The sequence below is a fragment of the Haliotis asinina genome, chromosome 9 (genome assembly GCF_037392515.1).
Source record: "Haliotis asinina isolate JCU_RB_2024 chromosome 9, JCU_Hal_asi_v2, whole genome shotgun sequence".
In the NCBI taxonomy this organism is placed as follows: domain Eukaryota; kingdom Metazoa; phylum Mollusca; class Gastropoda; order Lepetellida; family Haliotidae; genus Haliotis; species Haliotis asinina.
The window spans coordinates 34,278,362-34,284,420 of NC_090288.1; positions in this window are offsets into that span (position 1 = coordinate 34,278,362).

Genomic DNA, 6,059 nt, shown 5'->3' on the forward strand with positions numbered 1-6,059 from the left:
AAATCGTATTTGTAACACCCGAGGACATATTTTTTCAGCATTTTCAGGATCGGATTAAATTATCCAGTTTGCCGTTGTCGCTTTGGCGCAATCAACGACAAAGTTTTCGTGTTTCTGTTTATTATAGTCCGTTTGGCTCAAAAACGGACCAATGAATTGCAATGATACTCGAAAAATAAACATAAGATACTCAGTAAAAAATGTTGTATAACAATCTATCATTAAAATATTGACACGGTTCACTATTTGTTACGTGGGAGGCGTGCAGTTAAAGGGACAGCCAGGTGTGCGAGGAAGGATGGCAACGGCACAGCACAGGTTATCTTTGTCGGCACTTGTGCAGGAGCTGCTCGAACACCGGGCTGCCTTTTTCTTTAAAAATAATTTCTGCAAGCACTTCACACAGTTGGTATGATGTTTTGATTATGATCAGCGTTTCACTGAGTATTTCATGTTTATTAGTTTTTAAGTTAGATTGCAATTCATCGGTCCGCTTTTGAACCAAATGGACTCTAATCTTGAGGTCGAGCACCTGTTGAATTTCTTCTGTCGTGTCATGGAATGACGCTGAGGTGATTCGCTATATAGTATCCCGTGTCTAGATACTAACATGACATGGCTTCTTGGAGATTATATTCCGCTACCATGGAACATTCGTTTGGGAACGGGAATGTAGGATACATAGTCAACGTCAGAAAAGATATTCAAAAGGTTATATACTGACAGCAAAAGAAACGCAACTTTGGCCTTTTGTCAAGTTTGTAAACAGAAGACACATGAACGCTTACGTTTAATGTATTTCATTTTTTGTTTCGAAAATTACGCTGGTTTTTTCCTAATTCGTGTTTGAACCAGAAAATCAAGTGGTCAACAGCATGAGCATGGATCTGCGTAATCGGGATTACATTAGTCGCCTCCTATGCAAGGGTTGGTTACTGAAGATCAATTCTAACCCGGGTACTACCACAGAGAACGATTGGGGATAATAAAAAAAAAGGAAAAAAAGAAGCGCCTAGACGAGAAATCTGTTGCGAGAATATTGTATTTTCAAACATGTTTAGCTCGTCCACAAAAAGATTCATGTTGCGTTGTAGCCATGCCTTTCTAATCTTTGTAAAAAACCAGGTAAAATCGATGGTTTATTTGTGCAAGAAAGTGCCGACAAAGTTATTAATCGGTTTTTAAACAATACAAATCGAGTGTGCGTTTCTTTTTTGCGATATGTGATCTGCGTAGATGAGATCGATATGCTCCCTGCATTATAAAACCTTTAAAAAGTAATAATTGATTTGTTGAGCGCCTAATGTCCACCGATGGGTGATCACTGGCGATATGACAGTTAAAAATACAACAAATCTGTGTACAAATATTCAGACAATCCTGGAAGCGTAGTGAAACTATCAAGATAAAGCATCGGAGGTGTGGCCGGAGGTTGTTGTGTTCTTGTGGTCTTCGTTTGAATGAGTGAGTGAAGGGATGAGTGATGCTTTACGCCGAATTTAAACATATTCCTGCAATGTCAGGGCGATGGACAGAAATTACTTGTGTGGGGAATCGAACCTAGGTCTTTGGCATGATGGGCGAACGCTTTCACCACAAGGCCACCCACCACCACACTTTCTACTACCGCTAAAACTGGAAACATCCTATTGTAAAGAGTCAGGATGTTGTCCGCCATCTTCAAAGTTCCTTCTGAGCTCCTAGCAAACCAAAGCACGTATAATTGTTGTCGTTGGATCATGTACGCATCGCCACACGGTGAACAATTGTGTAAAGAGTCTTTGAAACCCCCTACCTCCCATTTCTCCTCAAAATTCTCCCCGAACACCCACACATGTCGTGCCTTATTCTGCTGTCGTCTGCATCTTTGCAAAATCACGAAGCGCATAGAGATAGCTGTCGTCTGCTTGCTACTTAGTGTCGTCTGCAAGAATGTTTATAAGGCTAATGCTACCTTGCCGATAAACGTTTTGATTTCCTTATGCATAATAGCTCAAAGTGAACTTACCAGACCTCGACTTCGTTCAGTTGGCTGAGGTAGAATCGTCGCCCAATTAAGATTCGTTAGCCTTCATTTCCGTACTCATTGTGTACTCGGTTTGATTTGAAATTGGCAGTTTCAGTGTGCGATCAACGGATTTGAATTCAACAATGTCATAAAGTTCGGTTAAGATATGTGTGCACTTGAGGAGAAGGTCAGCACTGCTTAGCGTCTTTCTCCATTTTAAAACTTGTATCCAGTGCTATTTCTATAAAAGATTGATTGATTGATTGACTGATTTATGTCATGTTCAGTACGTGTACAATATCAGCTTGTTTTATACCTCCTTATCAACTGCTCTCGTCACTTTTGCGCATTACGTGATGTGAGCCAGAGCTGGAAGCAGCATTCATGGGCCTAACATGGGGTCAATGTGTGAAGCCCATTCCTAGTGTCCCTTGCCGTGCCGGAATATTGTTTTTTATGTTTGAACAGTTATTCATTATCACCAACCTAAAAAAGATGCATTTTTAGCAAATGCCTTTTAAGAGCATGTCAGTTAACAATTAATGAATTATAGTCAGGTGAACTCAACGAGGGTACTCGTATCACCCAACTAAACTTGAATGACTGACTATAGTTTTACGTCTCACTCAACGGCATGAGCATCGAGTATCGCGCAATTGGGAATCGATGACATGTGTCAACAAGTCAGCGAATCTGACCACCCGATCTCGACAGTCGCCTGTAACCAGTTGGATAAGTACTATAGATCAAATAATACATGAAGACGGCATCGTGGTATCCTTGTCAGTTTTAGAAACATAATATCATCAAGTAGCAGTATGGGCTGATTAAACATTAAACATGAAATAGTGAGTGAGTTTAGTTTTACGCCGCACTCAGCAATATTCCAGCTATATGGCGGCGGTGTGTAAATAATCGAATCTGGAATCCTATAGAGCGTCTTCTGAGCTGGAGCTGCAAAAATGTTGAAATCAGGAATAAAAGCAAAAAAACTGACTGAAAATTGGTTTGATACTAGTATTAGTGGCGGTCTGCTGATTACCGGTGTTCCCCGCCGTGACAATGCTGGAATGTTGGTAAAAGCCGAGCAAAATCTTACTCACTCACTCACTGAAAAGCCTAGAACCCAGATCAGCTGGAACTGCAGTACAAGGACCTGCGCTATGACGTAAGGTAAACGGCGGGTTCATTTCCGGGGAATCGCGGTCACAGATTCGTCAAGGTCACGAACTGACCGTTCGGAGGTCGACTGGCCAAGGTATATGATGAGTTCAACAGGTGAGACAGTTGTTAATGTGATAACATCACCCCGTCGTGCCGGTAGACTGGGGTCAGCCACAGATCGCACATACTTACTTTGACTTACGCTTAATCCCAGAATAAATATAATATTGATAGTTACGAATACACCCATTCAAAACAAAGGTGTCCCATTGAGTTGGGGGATCCTGGACCTGAGGAAATCTAGACTTGCTTCACTGAGAGCTTAGCATTGCATTGAGAGCTTGGCAGTAAGGAGGAAATTAATTCGGTTCAGGATTGAGAGACAGCCTAAGACTTACTGTGATGGTGATTGTACCTGCCGTAAGTGAACTCTGCGCAGACGGCACAACTTAGACCAGTCTAACGCATGAAACAGTCGGTGTCCTTGACCTTAGACATATTTTCTGTAAGCTACGTTTGCCATGGACAACCAATCCCCAAACCGAAACATGAGTTTCATGAACAACTTCACACATTTCAGCCTATCCGAAGTTTCTCGAGTGAAAGTGAAAGGACACACTACGAACAAATGGTTACACGAAGATGTGATTCCCTGTTTCACAAGAAAATAGTATTTATAAATGAAATTTAATTTTAAACTTTAAACAATCATATTTTATGTCTAGGTTTAGGCAGCATAATGTTACCTATAAGAGGTCGCAGACTGCCTGTTACAAGCATAGTTTATTGTAAAAACATACTGAAGACATGAAGACAAAGACTTTACAGAATAGACAGGAATCCAAGTCCAGAATTATTTGGCAAGCCAAGATTGCGCTGAAAGTACTCGTCGTTCTCGGGTCCGGTTTAGCTATCATTTTACTGGTTGAATGTATATTTTTAATGGGACTACATATCTAAGATTAAATGTTAGTAATATATAATTTCACTGGAAGCTAAAGCGGCGGTTCTCCCTGCTGCGTCCATTAGCCGTGACAGGTCTGCTGGTTATCGGTTCGTTGTTGGTTCATCAGCGTCATGCCCTCGCTCCACCGATGCCGAGTACGACTTGCACGATACGATAAAACTGAAATATTGTACAAAGAGTCGTTAAACCCAATAAACTAGCTCCAAACTCGTTCCAGTTAAGATTTCCCTCATTTAGTGCTGTGGGCGAGTGCATTCGCCCGCGACTTGTGACGTCATCGATGTTCTGATAATCTCAGCGATACCCGACTCTCCGACAATCATAGTGTCTATCAGACAGAGCGACGTGTATTCATCTTCATCGTTTGTAAAGTTCATCTCCTAGAGACAGATCGTTAACACCAATCACATGACTCAACATTTCTTGTTCAAACGGCCGTGGTAATGGTGATAGACATAGAATATTTACCGGATAATGTCTTCAAATGCCGACGCTATCTATGCTAAGATTAGGCAATAAATGGCCCTTATCTCTAGAAACGCTTGTCGATGAAATTTGGATGCCGATAGATTGGTTCGGAATATTCATTTAGACGGATTGATTGAGACGAAGAACCTGGGAACCGTCATGGGTATTCTGGAGATGGTCATGGAGAATGGGGGTATAAAAGGTCTTAAAGCCCAACTACCATGCCAATATATGGCGTGTTTGTTTTTGTTGTTTGTTTGTTGATTAACACCACTGGCATCGATACGCAACTGAGATATGTTACTGGTAAACACATATAAGATGATCCACGACCTGACAAATGACCCCAATTTGCATACTTGGGAACGCCCCACAGAACGATCCACTTGAAACAAGAGGGAGACAGGTTGTCTGATAAATATCGAAATCTGTTTAACAGTATTGAGACAGGTGTAAAACAGTAGCGAGAAAGGTGTTACACAGTAGCGAGACGGGTGTTAATCAGTAGCGGTGTTGATTTCATGTCACGGTTAGCATGTATTGCACGTGCATAATCGTCAAGCTACCTGTAGCAGCCAAGTAACTCGCCCAATTCGTTGTACCGCCTCTCTCGTCACAAATGCGTTTAGTGCGCAGGATCATCTAATATGTGTCTAGCAGTAGCATGTGTCAACCAAGTCAGCGCAACTGACCGCCCGATCCCGTTAGTCGGCTCTTACGACAAGCAAGAGTTGCTGAAGATTAATTGTAACCCTGATGTTCACGGGCCGCTCCCTGACTGCAAGTAAATAGGTACGAAATATAAATTTCAGTTTTGTTTTTGTTTAAATCAGCGTGGGTTACTTCTTGATCGCGAGCGCCAAGACACTGCATATAACTGTATTCAAAAACGAACACGTCGCTTTTACCTGAAAAGGAGGCCTATGGCCAGAGCGATGGGAGATTCAGAACTCGAGGAAATATGGACTTTCTCCATTAAGAGCTTTGGCACTGCAGAAAAGGTTTAACAGAAAGGGACTGTGAGGCAGATTAGTGAACTCACAGAAAGCATTGTGCGGCTTCAGCAAGTGTATACGCATAACCATTATGTGTTTCTGGTCTGTAACAACCTTTTTACTGGTCATAATTGATGATCTGTTAGATATGTTTCATTGAGAGCTTTGGAACTGCAGAAAGAGTTTTGCACAAGGGGAATATTGCTGTTGAAGGATTAGTGGCATAACTATGTGACAAAACACCACCCGCAGGAAGATAGCAACACCGTATTCATCGAACTAGAGTTAAATGTACAATACTGCGTTACAAATTAATTCCCCACCTGGACAAGCTGCACTGACCTATCTCTGGTAATAAAGCTGGATGTAAAGCTGTCAGTTTATAGCCAAAGGCGACCTGACCCTCCCGTTAACATCTGACCTTTATCTACAGTTGACGGCTTAACAAGAAATTGCG